The following is a 20824-nucleotide window of genomic DNA, read 5'->3' as shown; positions in this document are numbered from 1 at the left end:
ATGTACCACCTTTCCAGTTATTACAGACTAACAACACACCACACTGAGTCACATCAACACACCCCACTGAGTCACACATCAACACACCACACTGAGTCACATCAACACACCACACTGAGTCACATCAACACACCACACTGAGTCACATCACCACACTGAGTCACATCAACACACCCCACTGAGTCACATCACCACACTGAGTCACATCAACACACCACACTGAGTCACATCAACACACCACACTGAGTCACATCACCACACTGAGTCACATCAACACACCACACTGAGTCACATCAACACACCCCACTGAGTCACATCAACACACCACACTGGGTCACATCAACACACCACACTGAGTCACATCACCACACTGAGTCACATCAACACACCACACTGAGTCACATCAACACACCACACTGAGTCTCATCAACACACCACACTGAATCACATCACCACACTGAGTCACATCAACACACCACACTAGGAGTCACACCCCACTAGGAGTCACATCAACACACCACACTAGGAGTCACACCAACACACCCCACTAGGAGTCACAGCAACACACCACACTAGGAGTCACACCAACACACCCCACTAGGAGTCACACCAACAGACCCCACTAGGAGTCATACCAACAGACCCCACTAGGTGTCACATCAACACACCGCACTGAGTCTCATCAACACACCACACTGAATCACATCACCACACTGAGTCACATCAACACACCCCACTAGGAGTCACACCCCACTAGGAGTCACATCAACACACCACACTAGGAGTCACACCAACACACCCCACTAGGAGTCACAGCAACACACCACACTAGGAGTCACACCAACACACCCCACTAGGAGTCACACCAACAGACCCCACTAGGAGTCATACCAACAGACCCCACTAGGTGTCACATCAACACACCGCACTGAGTCTCATCAACACACCACACTGAGTCACATCACCACATTGAGTCACATCAACACACCACACTGAGTCACATCACCACATTGAGTCATATCAACACACCCCACTAGGAGTCACACCCCACTAGGAGTCACATCAACACACCACACTAGGAGTCACACCAACACACCCCACTAGGAGTCACAGCAACACACCACACTAGGAGTCATATCAACACACCCCACTAGGAGTCACAGCAACACACCACACTAGGAGTCACACCAATACACCCCACTAGGTGTCACATCAACACACCCCACTAGGAGTCACACTAAAACACCCCAATAAGAGTCACACCAACACACCCCACTAGGAGTCACACTAAAACACCCCAATAAGAGTCACACCAACACACCCCACTAGGAGTCACACCAACACACCCCACTAGGAGTCACACCAACACACCCCACTATGAGTCACACCAACACACCCCACTAGGAGTCACACCAACACACCACACTAGGAGTCACACCAACACACCACACTAGGTGTCACACCAACACACCCCACTAGGAGTCACACCAACACACCCCACTAGGAGTCACACCATCACACCCCACTAGGAGTCACATCAACAAACCACACTAGGAGTCACACCAACACACCACACTAGGAGTCACACCAACAGACCACACTAGGAGTCACACCAACACACCACACTAGGAGTCACACCAACACCCAACACTAGGAGTCACACCCCACTAGGAGTCACACCAACACACCCCACTAGGAGTCACACCAACAGACCCCACTAGGAGTCACACCAACACACCCCACTAGGAGTCACACCCCACTAGGAGTCACACCATCACACCCCACTAGGAGTCACACCAACACACCCCACTAGGAGTCACACCAACACACCCCACTAGGAGTCATATCAACACACCCCACTAGGAGTCACACCAACACACCCCACTAGGAGTCACACCAACAAACCACACTAGGAGTCACACCAACACACCACACTAGGAGTCACACCAACACACCCCACTAGGAGTCACACTAACAAACCACACTAGGAGTCACACCAACACACCCCACTAGGAGTCACACCTATAGGTCTGGATCTCACCTATAGGTCTGGATCTCACCTATAGGTCTGGATCTCTCCTATAGGTCTGGATCTCACCTATAGGTCTGGATCTCACCTATAGTCCTGGATATCACCTATAGGCCTGGATCTCACCTATAGGCCTGGATCTCACCTGTAGGTATGGATCTCACCTATAGGCCTGGATCTCACCTATAGGTCTGGATCTCACCTGTAGGCCTGGATCTCACCTATAGGTATGGATCTCACCTGTAGGTATGGATCTCACCTATAGGTATGGATCTCACCTGTAGGTATGGATCTCACCTGTAGGTATGGATCTCACCTGTAGGTATGGATCTCACCTATAGGTATGGATCTCACCTATAGGTATGGATCTCACCTGTAGGTATGGATCTCACCTGTAGGTATGGATCTCACCTATAGACCTGGACCTCACCTGTAGGTATGGATCTCACCTGTAGGTATGGATCTCACCTGTAGGTATGGATCTCACCTATAGACCTGGACCTCACCTGTAGGTATGGATCTCACCTGTAGGTATGGATCTCACCTATAGACCTGGACCTCACCTATAGGTATGGATCTCACCTGTAGGTATGGATCTCACCTGTAGGTATGGATCTCACCTATAGACCTGGACCTCACCTGTAGGTATGGATCTCACCTATAGGTATGAATCTCACCTGTCGGTCTGGATCTCACCTATAGGTCTGGATCTCACCTATAGGCCTGGATCTCACCTGTAGGTATGGATCTCACCTATAGGTATGGATCTCTCCTATAGGTCTGGATCTCACCTGTAGGCCTGGATCTCACCTATAGGTATGGATCTCACCTGTAGGTATGGATCTCACCTGTAGGTATGGATCTCACCTGTAGGTATGGATCTCACCTGTAGGTATGTATCTCACCTGTAGGTATGGATCTCACCTATAGGTATGGATCTCACCTGTAGGTATGGATCTCACCTATAGGTATGGATCTCACCTGTAGGTATGGATCTCACCTATAGGTCTGGATCTCACCTATAGGTCTGGATCTCACCTGTAGGTATGGATCTCACCTATAGGTATGGATCTCTCCTATAGGTCTGGATCTCACCTGTAGGCCTGGATCTCACCTATAGGTATGGATCTCACCTGTAGGTATGGATCTCACCTGTAGGTATGGATCTCACCTGTAGGTATGGATCTCACCTGTAGGTATGTATCTCACCTGTAGGTATGGATCTCACCTATAGGTATGGATCTCACCTGTAGGTATGGATCTCACCTATAGGTATGGATCTCACCTGTAGGTCTGGATCTCACCTGTAGGTCTGGATCTCACCTATAGGTCTGGATCTCACCTGTAGGTCTGGATCTCACCTATAGGCCTGGATCTCACCTGTAGGTATGGATCTCACCTGTAGGTCTGGATCTCACCTGTAGGTCTGGATCTCACCTATAGGCCTGGACCTCACCTGTAGGTATGGATCTCACCTGTAGGTCTGGATCTCACCTATAGGCCTGGACCTCACCTGTAGGTATGGATCTCACCTATAGGTCTGGATCTCACCTATAGGCCTGGACCTCACCTGTAGGTATGGATCTCACCTATAGGTATGGATCTCACCTGTAGGTCTGCTGTGTGTCCTGCTGTCTACCATCCCGCTGGCTGCTGGGTTAACTCTATCCCTCAATGCAGTCTGAGACATTGAGGATTACCACGTACAGCTGACTGTGAGCTGTTTAAAATGTCTGTGACTGTTTCTCATCAACAACAGGTTGGCATGTTTGCATGCCTCAAAGAGCTACAATGACCAAGACATTGTGGAAACACTATAAAAAGTACTTGTACATGCTACAGGGATAGTTTTGAGACACATAACTTCATGTAACTAGGCAAGTCCACCACCTTCCAGAGACACCTGAAACCCCACCTCTTTAAGGAATACCTAGGATAGGATAAAGTAATCCTTCTCACCCCCCCCCCTTAAAAGTTTTAGATGCACTATTGTAAAGTGGCTGTTCCACTGGATGTCATAAGGTGAATGCACCAATTTGTAAGTCGCTCTGGATAAGAGCGTCTGCTAAATGACTTAAATGGAAATGTAAGTCAGTTAGGAACAAACATCAACCCAAACGCACCGTGTATACAGAACGTTAACGTTAACATTCACAGAACATAACGACAACATCAAACCCAACGCACCGTGTATACAGAACGTTAACGTTAACATTCACAGAACATAACGACAACATCAAACCCAACGCACCGTGTATACAGAACGTTAACGTTAACATTCACAGAACATAACGACAACATCAAACCCAACGCACCGTGTATACAGAACGTTAACGAGACCATTCACAGAACATAACGACAACATCAAACCCAACGCACCGTGTATACAGAACGTTAACGTTAACATTCACAGAACATAACGACAACATCAAACCCAACGCACCGTGTATACAGAACGTTAACGTTAACATTCACAGAACATAACGACAACATCAAACCCAACGCAATGTGTATACAGAACGTTACGAGAACATTCACAGACGCTAACCAAATCAAGCACTAAACGTACAGATAACGTTGGCCTTACCTTTCCTCTGCACCGACACCTCCGTCCTGACCTCCCCATTAAAGGTTGTTGTTTCTAATTGGCAGAGATACGGCAGGTAAAATGACCAGTTACCACGGAGACACAACATATCCACACGCTGCCTCGTGGAGAGTAATGTATGATGGAATATGACCAGTTACCACGGAGACACAACATATCCACACGCTGCCTCGTGGAGAGTAATGTATGATGGAATATGACCAGTTACCACGGAGACACAACATATCCACACGCTGCCTCGTGGAGAGTAATGTATGATGGAATATGACCAGTTACCACGGAGACACAACATATCCACACGCTGCCTCGTGGAGAGTAATGTATGATGGAATATGACCAGTTACCACGGAGACACAACATATCCACACGCTGCCTCGTGGAGAGTAATGTATGATGGAATATGACCAGTTACCACGGAGACACAACATATCCACACGCTGCCTCGTGGAGAGTAATGTATGACGGAATATGACCAGTTACCACGGAGACACAACATATCCACACGCTGCCTCGTGGAGAGTAATGTATGACGGAATATGACCAGTTACCACGGAGACACAACATATCCACACGCTGCCTCGTGGAGAGTAATGTATGATGGAATATGACCAGTTACCACGGAGACACAACATATCCACACGCTGCCTCGTGGAGAGTAATGTATGACAGAATATGACCAGTTACCACGGAGACACAACATATCCACACGCTGCCTCGTGGAGAGTAATGTATGACGGAATATGACCAGTTACCACGGAGACACAACATATCCACACGCTGCCTCGTGGAGAGTAATGTATGATGGAATATGACCAGTTACCACGGAGACACAACATATCCACACGCTGCCTCGTGGAGAGTAATGTATGATGGAATATGACCAGTTACCACGGAGACACAACATATCCACACGCTGCCTCGTGGAGAGTAATGTATGATGGAATATGACCAGTTACCACGGAGACACAACATATCCACACGCTGCCTCGTGGAGAGTAATGTATGATGGAATATGACCAGTTACCACGGAGACACAACATATCCACACGCTGCCTCGTGGAGAGTAATGTATGATGGAATATGACCAGTTACCACGGAGACACAACATATCCACACGCTGCCTCGTGGAGAGTAATGTATGATGGAATATGACCAGTTACCACGGAGACACAACATATCCACACGCTGCCTCGTGGAGAGTAATGTATGATGGAATATGACCAGTTACCACGGAGACACAACATATCCACACGCTGCCTCATGGAGAGTAATGTATGATGGAATATGACCAGTTACCACGGAGACACAACATATCCACACGCTGCCTCGTGGAGAGTAATGTATGATGGAATATGACCAGTTACCACGGAGACACAACATATCCACACGCTGCCTCGTGGAGAGTAATGTATGATGGAATATGACCAGTTACCACGGAGACACAACATATCCACACGCTGCCTCGTGGAGAGTAATGTATGATGGAATATGACCAGTTACCACGGAGACACAACATATCCACACGCTGCCTCGTGGAGAGTAATGTATGATGGAATATGACCAGTTACCACGGAGACACAACATATCCACACGCTGCCTCGTGGAGAGTAATGTATGATGGAATATGACCAGTTACCACGGAGACACAACATATCCACACGCTGCCTCGTGGAGAGTAATGTATGATGGAATATGACCAGTTACCACGGAGACACAACATATCCACACGCTGCCTCGTGGAGAGTAATGTATGATGGAATATGACCAGTTACCACGGAGACACAACATATCCACACGCTGCCTCGTGGAGAGTAATGTATGATGGAATATGACCAGTTACCACGGAGACACAACATATCCACACGCTGCCTCGTGGAGAGTAATGTATGATGGAATATGACCAGTTACCACGGAGACACAACATATCCACACGCTGCCTCGTGGAGAGTAATGTATGATGGAATATGACCAGTTACCACGGAGACACAACATATCCACAACGCTGCCTCGTGGAGAGTAATGTATGATGGAATATGACCAGTTACCACGGAGACACAACATATCCACACGCTGCCTCGTGGAGAGTAATGTATGACGGAATATGACCAGTTACCACGGAGACACAACATATCCACACGCTGCCTCGTGGAGAGTAATGTATGATGGAATATGACCAGTTACCACGGAGACACAACATATCCACACGCTGCCTCGTGGAGAGTAATGTATGATGGAATATGACCAGTTACCACGGAGACACAACATATCCACACGCTGCCTCGTGGAGAGTAATGTATGATGGAATATGACCAGTTACCACGGAGACACAACATATCCACACGCTGCCTCGTGGAGAGTAATGTATGATGGAATATGACCAGTTACCACGGAGACACAACATATCCACACGCTGCCTCGTGGAGAGTAATGTATGATGGAATATGACCAGTTACCACGGAGACACAACATATCCACACGCTGCCTCGTGGAGAGTAATGTATGATGGAATATGACCAGTTACCACGGAGACACAACATATCCACACGCTGCCTCGTGGAGAGTAATGTATGATGGAATATGACCAGTTACCACGGAGACACAACATATCCACACGCTGCCTCGTGGAGAGTAATGTATGATGGAATATGACCAGTTACCACGGAGACACAACATATCCACACGCTGCCTCGTGGAGAGTAATGTATGATGGAATATGACCAGTTACCACGGAGACACAACATATCCACACGCTGCCTCGTGGAGAGTAATGTATGATGGAATATGACCAGTTACCACGGAGACACAACATATCCACACGCTGCCTCGTGGAGAGTAATGTATGATGGAATATGACCAGTTACCACGGAGACACAACATATCCACACGCTGCCTCGTGGAGAGTAATGTATGATGGAATATGACCAGTTACCACGGAGACACAACATATCCACACGCTGCCTCGTGGAGAGTAATGTATGATGGAATATGACCAGTTACCACGGAGACACAACATATCCACACGCTGCCTCGTGGAGAGTAATGTATGATGGAATATGACCAGTTACCACGGAGACACAACATATCCACGGAATATGAGGGGAGTCATAGACACAACCAAAGTTACTGTACCACACAAACAAAACATAACCACTTCCTTCATAATATTGACTGAAAATGAGCTGAGCAGGCATGAATACTAATTTCCTCTTCTAGGGAAGAGTGAGATACAGTTCAGATGAAAACATCTATTTTGGAGTGATAGATAGTAGACAGAAGGTGAAGAGATACTCAGTAACTCTCAGTAGGACAATGGAAGTTGGAGTGATAGATAGTAGACAGAAGGTGAAGAGATTCTCAGTAACTCTCAGTAGGACAATGGAAGTTGTTGTGATAGATAGTAGACAGAAGGTGAAGAGATACTCAGGGCTGGCATGAAGTGACAGTACAGGGTGACAACATGAGGAGAAGGTGACATGTTGACATCCCTCTTACCTTGTCTAACTCTCCTCTGACCAGGGCCTCTAACATCTCTGCTAAAGCCTGTCTCTGGAATAAGGGGACGATGGAAGACACCATAGAATTACATATTAGAACTCGTTTAATAGGATCTCTGTTGGAGAGACATTCAGTCAGCCTCTGTATTTACCAGATCCCCCAAGTCCCCTGGCATCCAGAGCTGTTACGTGGAGTAGCCCATTAGAGCAGCGCTCTCCAAACCTGGTCCTGGGGGAGAGACCCAGAGCTGTGGTGTGGAGTAGCCTATTAGAGCAGCGCTCTCCAAACCTGGTCCTGGGGAGAGACCCAGAGCTGTGGTGTGGAGTAGCCCATTAGAGCAGCTCTCTCCAAACCTGGTCCTGGGGGGAGACCCAGAGCTGTGGTGTGGAGTAGCCTATTAGAGCAGCGCTCTCCAAACCTGGTCCTGGGGAGAGACCCAGAGCTGTGGTGTGGAGTAGCCCATTAGAGCAGCTCTCTCCAAACCTGGTCCTGGGGGGAGACCCAGAGCTGTGGTGTGGAGTAGCCCATTAGAGCAGCGCTCTCCAAACCTGGTCCTGGGGGGGAGACCTGGTCCAAAAGCCTCTCAACACCTTGGTGCTACCTTACACTAGAGACTCGTGTTGTGTGAGAAGTGAAGAGCAGAGGTCAAGTCCACCTGTGTTCCTGGATTACAGGGACGTGACTGTTCTGTCCTCTACTGGAGTGACCTTCACTGAGTCCACAGGCCACCAGGCAGCCAGACCTGTCCCCATGCAGCCTCCTCCCTCCCAGCTCTCTCATCCTTAATCAGCTTTCAATACAGGCTAATAAAAGCTGGATAAGAGCCAGCCTCTGGCCGACCAATCTCTTTATCCCAATAGCACTGTCTCTAGGTCTCTCGTTGTACTGGACTGTGTGTGTCATTGAGCTAACGGTCTGATGCTGCTGTGAAGCTAACGGTCTGATGCTGCTGTGAAGCTAACAGTCTGATGCTGCTGTGAAGCTAACGGTCTGATGCTGCTGTGAAGCTAACGGTCTGATGCTGCTGTGAAGCTAACAGTCTGATGCTGCTGTGAAGCTAACAATCTGATGTTGCTGTGAAGCTAACAGTCTGATGCTGAAGGTGATGCTAACAGTCTGATGCTGCTGTGAAGCTAACAGTCTGATGCTGAAGGTGATGCTAACGGTCTGATGCTGCTGTGAAACTAATGGTCTGATGCTGCTGTGAAGCTAACAGTCTGATGCTGCTGTGAAGCTAACAATCTGATGTTGCTGTGAAGCTAACAGTCTGATGCTGAAGGTGATGCTAACAGTCTGATGCTGAAGGTGATGCTAACAGTCTGATGCTGCTGTGAAGCTAACAGTCTGATGCTGAAGGTGATGCTAACAGTCTGATGCTGCTGTGAAGCTAACAGTCTGATGCTAACAGTCTGATGCTGAAGGTGAAGCTAACAGTCTGATGCTGAAGGTGAAGCTAACAGTCTGATACTGAAGGTGAAGCTAACAGTCTGATGCTGAAGGTGATGCTAACATTCTGATGCTGAAGGTGAAGCTAACAGTCTGATGTTGCTATGAAGCTAACAGTCTGATGCTGCTTTGAGGCTAACAGTCTGATGCTGAAGGTGAAGCTAACGGTCTGATGCTGCTGTGAAGCTAACAGTCTGATGCTGCTGTGAAGCTAACGGTCTGATGCTGCTGTGAAGCTAACAGTCTGATGCTGCTGTGAAGCTAACAGTCTGATGCTGAAGGTGATGCTAACAGTCTGATGCTGAAGGTGATGCTAACAGTCTGATGCTGCTGTGAAGCTAACGGTCTGATGCTGCTGTGAAGCTAACAGTCTGATGCTGCTGTGAAGCTAACAGTCTGATGCTGCTGTGAAGCTAACAGTCTGATGCTGAAGGTGATGCTAACAGTCTGATGCTGAAGGTGATGCTAACAGTCTGATGCTGCTGTGAAGCTAACAGTCTGATGCTGCTGTGAAGCTAACAGTCTGATGCTGCTGTGAAGCTAACAGTCTGATGCTGAAGGTGATGCTAACAGTATGATGCTGCTGGGAAGCTAACAGTCTGATGCTGCTGTGAAGCTAACAATCTGATGCTGAAGGTGATGCTAACAGTCTTTGAATAGATATAATACATGGTTCAGTAGCTCCTCCCAGGAGGCATATGTTCCTGGTCCCTGGTACTGTACAGGAAGGACAATAGATTAGGACCATAGATTAGGACCATAGTATAGGGCCATAGTATAGGACCATAGATTCGCACCATAGATTAGGACCATAGTATAGGGCCATAGTATAGGGCCATAGTATAGGACCATAGATTCGCACCATAGATTAGGACCATAGATTAGGACCATAGATTAGGACCATAGATTAGGACCATAGATTAGGACCATAGATTAGGACCATAGATTAGGACCATAGATTCGCACCATAGATTCGCACCATAGATTAGGACCATAAATTAGGACCATAGATTAGGACCATAGATTAGGACCATAGTATAGGGCCATAGTATAGGACCATAGATTCGCACCATAGATTTGCACCATAGACTAGGACCATAAATTAGGACCATAGATTAGGACCATAGCGGTCCCTGTAATAATAAAGATTGATATAAAGTCCAGTACCTTCTCCCAGTGGGTCCAGTGTGTGGATCATCAGCTGGAAGATGGTGTTTCTGTTGGTGCTGTTGTGGAGAGACGCATTACTGCCTCCTCTCTGGAGAGTGGGCTTCACCTGGCACATAACAAACACACCACACACACACACAGGGTTGAAGCCACGGCTGATCACGCCAGGTTACATTCAGGTAAAGACCTCTTTTTGCTGGTCACTTAAATGACATCTAAAAAAAAATACAAAAATAAAAACTATTTTACAATCAGTACACAACCTGATATATAATAATATAATAATATATGCCATTTAGCAGACGCTTTTATCCAAAGCGACTTACAGTCATGTGTGCATACATTCTACGTATGGGTGGTCCCGGGGATCGAACCCACTACCCTGGCGTTACAAGCGCCATGCTCTACCAACTGAGCTACACAGGACCCCCTGATCATGACATCACAATTAAAGAGTGTTGAGACCTTGAGTTTTTCTCTGTCTCTCTTCTGGGGTGAGTCTTGGGGTTGTGGTTTGGGTTCTGGTGAAACATTGTTTTGAGGTGGATCAGGTGGTGCATGTCCACTGTTCTGCTGTAAATACAGGAATACTTTAGTACACGTTCACAATAAGAACCAGAGAGAGGAGAAAAGGCAGACTGTTAAAGAACTACTCCAGTGGGCTAAATATACTGAATGGCTTTTACATGGTCAGGTCGTATTCCGATTGTAAAAAAGGAAGGGTTTGGTGTCTGTTTTTTGTAGTCCAGAAAAAAATATGTTGTTTCAACCAGAACAACCTTTATGAAATCCCATGCCAACATTTGCCCAGCTGGGTAGAGGATGCATAATGGGTGTCTACTGAAGACAGGATCTGCCAAAAACAGGATTAGCCTAGTGGTTAGAATGTTGGACTAGTAACCGAAACGTTGCAAGTTCAAATCCCGAGCTGACAAGGTACAAATCTGTCATTCTGCCCCTGAACAAGGCAGTTAAACCCACTGTTCCTAGGCTGTCATTGGAAACAATAATTTGTTCTTAACTGACTTTCCTAGTTAAATAAAGGAAAAATATATAACAACAATTATATTAGTGAGAACAAGTAACTGCCAAAATAAAGGAGAACAGCAACATAAAGTGTTTTAATAGGGAGTTGAGCCAGAACAGCTTCAATGGCATAGATTCTACAGGTGTCTGGAAGTCTATTGGAGGGATGTGACATCATTCTATTGGAGGGATGTGACATCATTCTATTGGAGGGATGTGACATCATTCTATTGGAGGGATGTGACATCATTCTATTGGAGGGATGTGACATCATTCTATTGGAGGGATGAGACATCATTCTATTGGAGGGATGTGACATCATTCTATTGGAGGGATGTGACATCATTCTATTGGAGGGATGTGACATCATTCTATTGGAGGGATGTGACATCATTCTATTGGAGGGATGTGACATCATTCTATTGGAGGGATGTGACATCATTCTTCCACCAGAAATTCCATATTGGTGTTTTGTTGGTGGTGGTTGGAATACACTGTCTCAGGACCCACTCCAGAATCTCCCACACAGTGCATTCCCGAGTGGTGCAGCGGTCTAAGGCACTGCAGTGCTTAGGGCGTCACTACAGACCCGGGTTCGATCCGGGGCTGTATCACAACCAGTCGAGATCGGGAGTCCCAAAGGGTGGAGCACAATTGGCCCTGCGTCTTCCGGGGTTAGGAGAGGGTTTGAATTTAATAAGATAAGAATTTGAATTGTAAATAAGAATTTGTTCTTAACTGACTTGCCTACTTAAATAAATAAAAATAAGTATTCAGACCCCTTGACTTTTCCCACATTTTGTTACATTACAGCCTTATTCTAAAATTGATTAAATAAAACATTTTCCTCAATCTACACACAAAACCCTAGGTTTTTAGAAATATTGTCAAATTTATTAAAAAAAATAAAAAACTGAAATAACTGAACAGAAAGTGTTCAGACCCTTTGCTACCAGACTCCAAATTGAGCTCAGGTGCATCTTGTTTCCATTGATCATCCTTGAGATGTTTCTACAACTTGATTGAAGTCCACCTGTGGTAAATTCAATTGATTGGACATTATTTGGAAAGGCACACACCAGTCTATATAAGGTTCCACAGTTGACAGTGCATGTCAGAGAAAAAATCAAGCCATTGAGGTCGAAGGAATTGTCCGTAGAGCTCAGAGACAGGATTGTGTCGAAGCACAGAACTAGGGAAGGTTACCAAAAAATGTCTGCAGCATTGAAGGTCCCCAAGAACACAGTGGCCTCCATCATTCTTAAATGGAAGAAGTTTGGAACCACCAAGACTCTTCCTAGAGCTGACCGCCTGGCCAAACTAAGCAACCGGGGTGAGAAGGGCCTTGGTCACTCTGACAGAGCTCCAGTGTTCCTCTGTGGAGATGGTAGAACCTTCCAGGAGGACAACCATCTCTGCAGCACTCCACCAATCAGGCCTTTATGCTAGAGTGGCCAGACGGAAGCCAACCCTCAGTAAAAGGCACATGACAGCCCGCTTGGAGTTTGCCAAAAGACACCTAAAGGACTCAGATCATGAGTAACAAGATTCTCTGGTCTGATGAAAGCCAGTTTGAACTCTTTGGCCTGAATACCAAGCGTCACGTCTGGAGGAAACTTGGCACCATCCCTACGGTGAAGCATGGTGGTGGCAGCATCACTAAGGTGAAGCATGGTGGTGGCAACATCATGCTGTGGGGATGTTTTTCAGCGGCAGGGACTGGGAGACTAGTCAAGATCGAGGGAAAGATGAACGGAGCAAAGTACAGAGAGATCCTTGATGAAAACCTGCTCCAGAGCACTCAGGACCTCAGACTGGGGTGAAGGTTCACCTTCCAACAGGACAATGTCCCTAAGCACACAGATAAGACAATGCAGGAGTGGCTTCGGGACAAGTCTCTGAATGTCATTGAGTGGCCCAGCCAGAGCCTGGACTTGAACCCGATCGAACATCTCTGGAGAGACCTGAAAATAGCTGTGCATCCACCTGATAGAGCTTGAGAGGATCAGCAGAGAAGAATGGGAGAAAATCCCCAAATATAGGTGTACCAAGCTTGTAGTGTCATACCCAAGAAGACTCGAGGCTGTAATCGCTGCCAAAGGTGCTTCAACAAAGTACTGAGTAAAGGGTCTGAATACTAACATTTCTAAAAAACAGTTTTTGCTATGTCATTTTGTGGTATTGTGATGTCATTATGGTGTATTGTAATGTCATTATGTGGTATTGTGATGTCATTATGTGGTATTGTGATGTCATTATGTGGCATTGTGTGTAGATTGATGAGGGGAAAAAACTATTGAATCCATTTTAGAGTAAGGCTGTAACGTAACAAAATGTGTAAAAAGTCAATGGGTCTGAATACTATCCGAATGCACTGTAAGTGTTCAATTGGGTTGAGATCTGGTGACTGAGATGGCCATGGCATATGGTTTACATCGTTTTCATGCTCATCAAACCATTCAGTGGCCACTCGTGCTCTGTGGATGGGGGCATCGTCATCCTATGGGGGCATAGCCACCATGGTGGCCAAAATAATGGTCTGCCCAGCATTTTTATACATGACCCTAAGCATTATGGGATGTTAATTGCTTAACTAACTCAGGACCACACCTGTGTGGAAGCATCTGCTTTCAATATACTTGATATCCCTCATCAAGTGTTTCCATTATTCTGGCAGTTACCTGTACTTATTTGTTGATAGGTTCAAAAGTACCGATGGTAGCACCCTGGACACACTACTACAAGTACCTTAGTCCTGATAGGTTCAAAAGTACCGATGGTAGCACCCTGGACACACTACTACAAGTACCTTAGTCCTGATAGGTTCAAAAGTACCGATGGTAGCACCCTGGACACACTACTACAAGTACCTTAGTCCTGATAGGTTCAAAAGTACCGATGGTAGCACCCTGGACACACTACTACAAGTACCTTAGTCCTTATAGGTTCAAACGTACCGATGGTAGCACCCTGGATACACTACTTCAAGTACCTTAGTCCTTATAGGTTCAAACGTACCGATGGTAGCACCCTGGACACACTACTACAAGTACCTTAGTCCTTATAGGTTCAAACGTACCGATGGTAGCACCCTGGATACACTACTTATATATATATGTTGGAGAATATATATATATATGCCATTTAGCAGACGCTTTTATCCAAAGCGACTTACAGTCATGTGTGCATACATTCTACGTATGGGTGGTCCCGGGATCGAACCCACTACCCTGGCGTTATAAGCACCATGCTCTACCAACTGAGCTACAGAAGGACCAGGTTCAAACGTACCGATGGTAGCACCCTGGATACACTACTTCAAGTACCTTAGTCCTGATTTAAAGGTTCAAATATACCTACTGGGGTTCTTTGAGTTGCCTACAACAGTATAAACCGTGCATTTGCATGTCATTTTCTTAGCAATCCCACACCAACACCCACCATCATACCAGTCAAGAGACACTGGATGCATCACAATTTGTATTTATTATGGATCCCCATTAGCTGTTGCCAAGGCAGCAGCTACTCTTCCTGGGGTTTATTATGGATCCCCATTAGTTCCTGTCAAGGCAGCAGATACTCTTCCTGGGGTTTATTATGGATCCCCATTAGTTCCTGTCAAGGCAGCAGCTACTCTTCCTGGGGTTTATTATGGATCCCCATTAGCTGTTGCCAAGGCAGCAGCTACTCTTCCTGGGGTTTATTATGGATCCCCATTAGCTGTTGCCAAGGAAGCAGCTACTCTTCCTGGGGTTTATTATGGATCCCCATTAGTTCCTGTCAAGGCAGCAGATACTCTTCCTGGGGTTTATTATGGATCCCCATTAGTTCCTGTCAAGGCAGCAGATACTCTTCCTGGGGTTTATTATGGATCCCCATTAGTTCCTGTCAAGGAAGCAGCTACTCTTCCTGGGGTTTATTACGGATCCCCATTAGCTGTTGCCAAGGAAGCAGCTACTCTTCCCGGGTTTTTTATTATGGATCCCCATTAGCTGTTACCAAGGAAGCAGCTACTCTTCCCGGGGTTTATTATGGATCCCCATTAGCTGTTGCCAAGGAAGCAGCTACTCTTCCTGGGGTTTATTATGGATCCCCATTAGCTGTTGCCAAGGAAGCAGCTACTCTTCCTGGGGTTTATTATGGATCCCCATTAGCTGTTGCCAAGGCAGCAGCTACTCTTCCTGGGGTTTATTATGGATCCCCATTAGCTGTTGCCAAGGAAGCAGCTACTCTTCCTGGGGTTTATTATGGATCCCCATTAGCTGTTGCCAAGGCAGCAGCTACTCTTCCTGGGGTTTATTATGGATCCCCATTAGCTGTTGCCAAGGAAGCAGCTACTCTTCCTGGGGTTTATTATGGATCCCCATTAGCTGTTGCCAAGGCAGCAGCTACTCTTCCTGGGGTTTATTATGGATCCCCATTAGCTGTTGCCAAGGAAGCAGCTACTCTTCCTGGGGTCCAAACACATTAAAGCACTTACATCACACATAAAACTAAAGATTAAACAGTACATCATATAACATTATAACATCACTACGTATCTACAATACATAATGTATTACACCACCATACAACAATATTACAACGTATGTGTTGATAGGTTCTGATTTCTAAACTTTAAATTATTCATGTCACTGAGGGAGAGATGGGAATGTAGAACGTTTACATTAAGTCAGGATATGTTATTTTTAGTCATCAGGGATCCTATGGGAGGAGGAAGAGACACAGTCTGGTATAAGTCAACAAGCTGTGAGTTGGGGAGGAGTGAGGAATTTGGGCAGAGGTCTTGGTTAGATGAAGTGAGGAAGAACATACACTACCGGTCAAATGTTTTAGAACTCTTACTTATTCAAGTTATTTAAATATTATATATATATTTTTTAAACTATTTTCTACATTGTAGAATAATAGTGAAGACATCAAAACTATGAAAAAACACATATGGAATCATGTAGTAACCAAAAAAGTGTTAAACAAATCTAAATATATTTGAGATTCTTCAAAGTTTCCCTTTCCCTTGATGTCAGCTTTGCACACTCTTAGCATTCTCTCAACCGGCTTCACCTGGAATGCTTTTCCCACAGAGTTGGAAAAAAGTTCCCACATATGCTGAACACTCGTTGGCTGCTTTCCTTCACTCTGTGGTCCGACTCATCCCAAACCATCACAATTTGGTTGAGGTCGGGGGATTGTGGAGGCCAGGTCATCTGAGGTCATCTCTCCTTTTCGGTAATATAGCCCTTACACAGCCTGGAGGTGTGTTGGGTCATTGTCCTGTTGAAAAACAAATGATAGTCCCACTAAGCCCAAACCAGATGGGATGACGTACCGCTAGAGAATACTGTGGTAGACATGCTGGTTAAGTGTGCCTTGAATTGTATATAAGTCATTGACAGTATGACCAGCAAAGCACGCCCACACCATCACACCTCCTCCTCCATGCTTCACGGTGGGAAATACACATGCGGAGATCATCTGTTCACTCACACCGCGTCTCACAAAGACACGGCGGTTGGAACCAAAAATCTCCAGTTTGGACTCCAGTACAAAGGACAGATTTCCACCGGTCTAATGTCCATTGCTCGTGTTTCTTGGCCCAAGCAGGTCACTTCTTCTTATTGGTGTCCTTTAGTAGTGGTTTCTTTGCAGCAAATGTACCTTGAAGGCCTGATTCACACAGTCTTCTCTGAACAGTTGATGTTGAGATGTATCTGTTACTTGAACTCTGTGAAGCATTTATTTAGGCTGCTATTGCTGAGGCTGGTAACTCTAATGAATTTATCCTACGCAGCGGAGGTAACTCTGTGTCTTCCTTTCCTGTGGCGGTTCTCATGAGAGCCAGTTTCATCATAGCACTTGATGGATTTTGCGACTGCACTTGAAGAAACTTGAAAGAGTCTTAAAGTAATGATGGACTGGCGTTTCTCTTTGCTTATTTGAGCTGTTGTTGCCATAATATGAACTTGGTCTTTTACAAAATAGGGCTATCTTCTGTATACCACCCGTACCTTGTCACAACACAACTGATTGACTCAAACTCATTAAGAACTAAAGAAATTCCACAAATTAAGTTTTAAGAAGGCACACCTGTTAATTCAAATGGATTCCAGGTGACTACCTCATGAAGCTGGTTGAGAGAATGCCAAGAGTGTGCAAAGCTGTCATCAAGGCAAAGGGTGGCTATTTGAAGAATGATTCCATATGTGTTATTTCATAGTTTTGAGGTCTTCACTATTATTCTACAATGTAGAAAATAGCAAATGTAAAGAAAAACCCTTGAATTAGTAGGTGTTTCTATTCATGGGTAGGGGAATGACTTTAGCTTCCCTCCAGCCCTGAGGGCACACACTTTCTAGTAGGATTACATTGAAGATATGGCAAATAGGAGTGACAATATCGTCCTCTATTGTCCAGTTGACACCCTATTGCAATTTGGGACGCAACCTGTAAAAATGACGAGCATATAAATCATATTCAACCATTTCTCTGCTGAAAAAAATGAAAAGACCCAGATGCTTTACAGAATGACTTAAGACAACCCAGATGCTTTACAGAATGACTTAAGACAACCCAGATGCTTTACAGAATGACTTAAGACAACCCAGATGCTTTACAGAATGACTTAAGACAACCCAGATGCTTTACAGAATGACTTAAGACAACCCAGATGCTTTACAGAATGACTTAAGACAACCCAGATGCTTTACAGAATGACTTAAGACAACCCAGATGCTTTACAGAATGACTTAAGACAACCCAGACGCTTTACAGAATGACTTAAGACAACCCAGATGCTTTACAGAATGACTTAAGACAACCCAGATGGTTTACAGAATGACTTAAGACAACCCAGACGCTTTACAGAATGACTTAAGACAACCCAGATGCTTTACAGAATGACTTAAGACAACCCAGATGCTTTACAGAATGACTTAAGACAACCCAGATGCTTTACAGAATGACTTAAGACAACCCAGATGCTTTACAGAATGACTTAAGACACCCAGATGCTTTACAGAATGACTTAAGACAACCCAGATGCTTTACAGAATGACTTAAAGACACCCAGATGCTTTACAGAATGACTTAAGACAACCCAGATGCTTTACAGAATGACTTAAGACAACCCAGATGCTTTACAGAATGACTTAAGACAACCCAGATGCTGTACAGAATCACTTAAGACAACCCAGATGCTTTACAGAATGACTTAAGACAACCCAGATGCTTTACAGAATGACTTAAGACAACCCAGATGCTTTACAGAATGACTTAAGACAACCCAGATGCTTTACAGATGACTTAAGACAACCAGGACCAGCAGGGGTGAATCTCTAGGTCCCAAATGGCACCCAATTCCATTAATAGTGCACTACTTTAGACCAGGGCCTTATAGAGAGTAGGGAGCCATTCGGATATCCATCAGCCTAGATGTGAAGGGCTGTCAAATGTCCCAATTGACCCAAGACATTCATTTAGTGCAACGCTTCCACACTCATCAGCACCTGATTGCAGGAGTGTTGTGTTGTAGTGCGTGTTGTTGTAGTGTGTGTTGTAGTAGTGTGTGTTGTAGTGTGTGTTGTAGTAGTGTGTGTTGGTGTGTTGGAGGGTGTGTGTTGGTGTGTTGGAGGGTGTGTGTTGGAGGGTGTGTGTTGGTGTGTTGGAGGGTGTGTGTTGGTGTGTTGGAGGGTGTGTGTTGGTATGCTGGAGGGTGTGTGTTGGTGTGTTGGAGTGTGTGTTGGTGTGTTGGAGGGTGTGTGTTGGAGGGTGTGTGTTGGTTGGTGTGTTGGAGGGTGTGTGTTGGTGTGTTGGAGGGTGTGTGTTGGAGGGTGTGTGTTGGTGTGTTGGAGGGTGTGTGTTGTGGTGGTGGAGGGTGTGTGTTGGTAAGCTGGAGGGTGTGTGTTGGTGTGTTGGAGTGTGTGTGTTGGTGTGTTGGAGGGTGTGTGTTGGTGTGTTGGAGGGTGTGTGTTGGTGTGTTGGAGGGTGTGTGTTGGTGTGTTGGAGTGTGTGTGTTGGTGTGTTGGAGTGTGTGTGTTGGTGTGTTGGAGGGTGTGTGTTGGTGTGCTGGAGGGTGTGTTGGAGTGTGTGTGTTGGTGTGTTGGTGTGTTGGAGTGTGTGTGTTGGTGTGTTGGAGGGTGTGTGTTGGTGTGTTGGAGGGTGTGTGTTGGTGTGTTGGAGGGTGTGTGTTGGTGTGTTGGAGTGTGTGTGTTGGTGTGTTGGAGGGTGTGTGTTGGTGTGTTGGAGGGTGTGTGTTGGTGTGTTGGAGGGTGTGTGTTGGAGGGTGTGTGTTGGTGTGTTGGAGGGTGTGTGTTGGTGTGTTGGAGGGTGTGTGTTGGTGTGTTGGAGGGTGTGTGTTGGTATGCTGGAGGGTGTGTGTTGGTGTGCTGGAGGGTGTGTTGGAGTGTGTGTGTTGGTGTGTTGGAGGGTGTGTGTTGGTGTGTTGGAGTGTGTGTGTTGTTGTGTTGGAGGGTGTGTGTTGGTGTGTTGGAGGGTGTGTGTTGGTGTGTTGAAGTGTGTGTGTTGGTGTGTGTTGGTGTGTTGGAGTGTGTGTGTTGGTGTGTTGGAGTGTGTGTGTTGGTGTGTTGGAGGGTGTGTTGGAGTGTGTGTGTTGGTGTGTTGGAGGGTGTGTGTTGGTGTGTTGGAGGGTGTGTGTTGGTGTGTTGGAGGGTGTGTGTTGGTATGCTGGAGGGTGTGTGTTGGTGTGCTGGAGGGTGTGTTGAAGTGTGTGTGTTGGTGTGTTGGAGGGTGTGTGTTGGTGTGTTGGAGTGTGTGTGTTGGTGTGTTGGAGGGTGTGTGTTGGTGTGTTGGAGGGTGTGTGTTGGTGTGTTGAAGTGTGTGTGTTGGTGTGTGTTGGTGTGTTGGAGTGTGTGTGTTGGTGTGTTGGAGTGTGTGTGTTGGTGTGTTGGAGGGTGTGTGTTGGTGTGTTGGAGGGTGTATTGTGAGTAGTGGTGTACTGCAGTGTTGCAGGGCTCTGAGAAAGCCCCGGGAAAACCACTAACTTGGGGCAAAGAGAAAAATAATCTCCTGCTATTTTACACATTTTGCCTGAG

General features: G+C 46.0%; 1 pseudogene; it reads right to left on the bottom strand.

Annotated features, from left to right (window-relative positions):
- The window catches only part of LOC124019738, a 42523-nt pseudogene that overhangs the window by 15180 nt on the left and 6519 nt on the right, over positions 1–20824 (bottom strand).

This window comes from Oncorhynchus gorbuscha, unplaced genomic scaffold, assembly GCF_021184085.1.
Source record: "Oncorhynchus gorbuscha isolate QuinsamMale2020 ecotype Even-year unplaced genomic scaffold, OgorEven_v1.0 Un_scaffold_662, whole genome shotgun sequence".
In the NCBI taxonomy this organism is placed as follows: Eukaryota; Metazoa; Chordata; class Actinopteri; order Salmoniformes; family Salmonidae; genus Oncorhynchus; species Oncorhynchus gorbuscha.
Note: the sequence above shows the minus strand (reverse complement) of the source record. Positions and strands in the feature narration are given on the sequence as shown.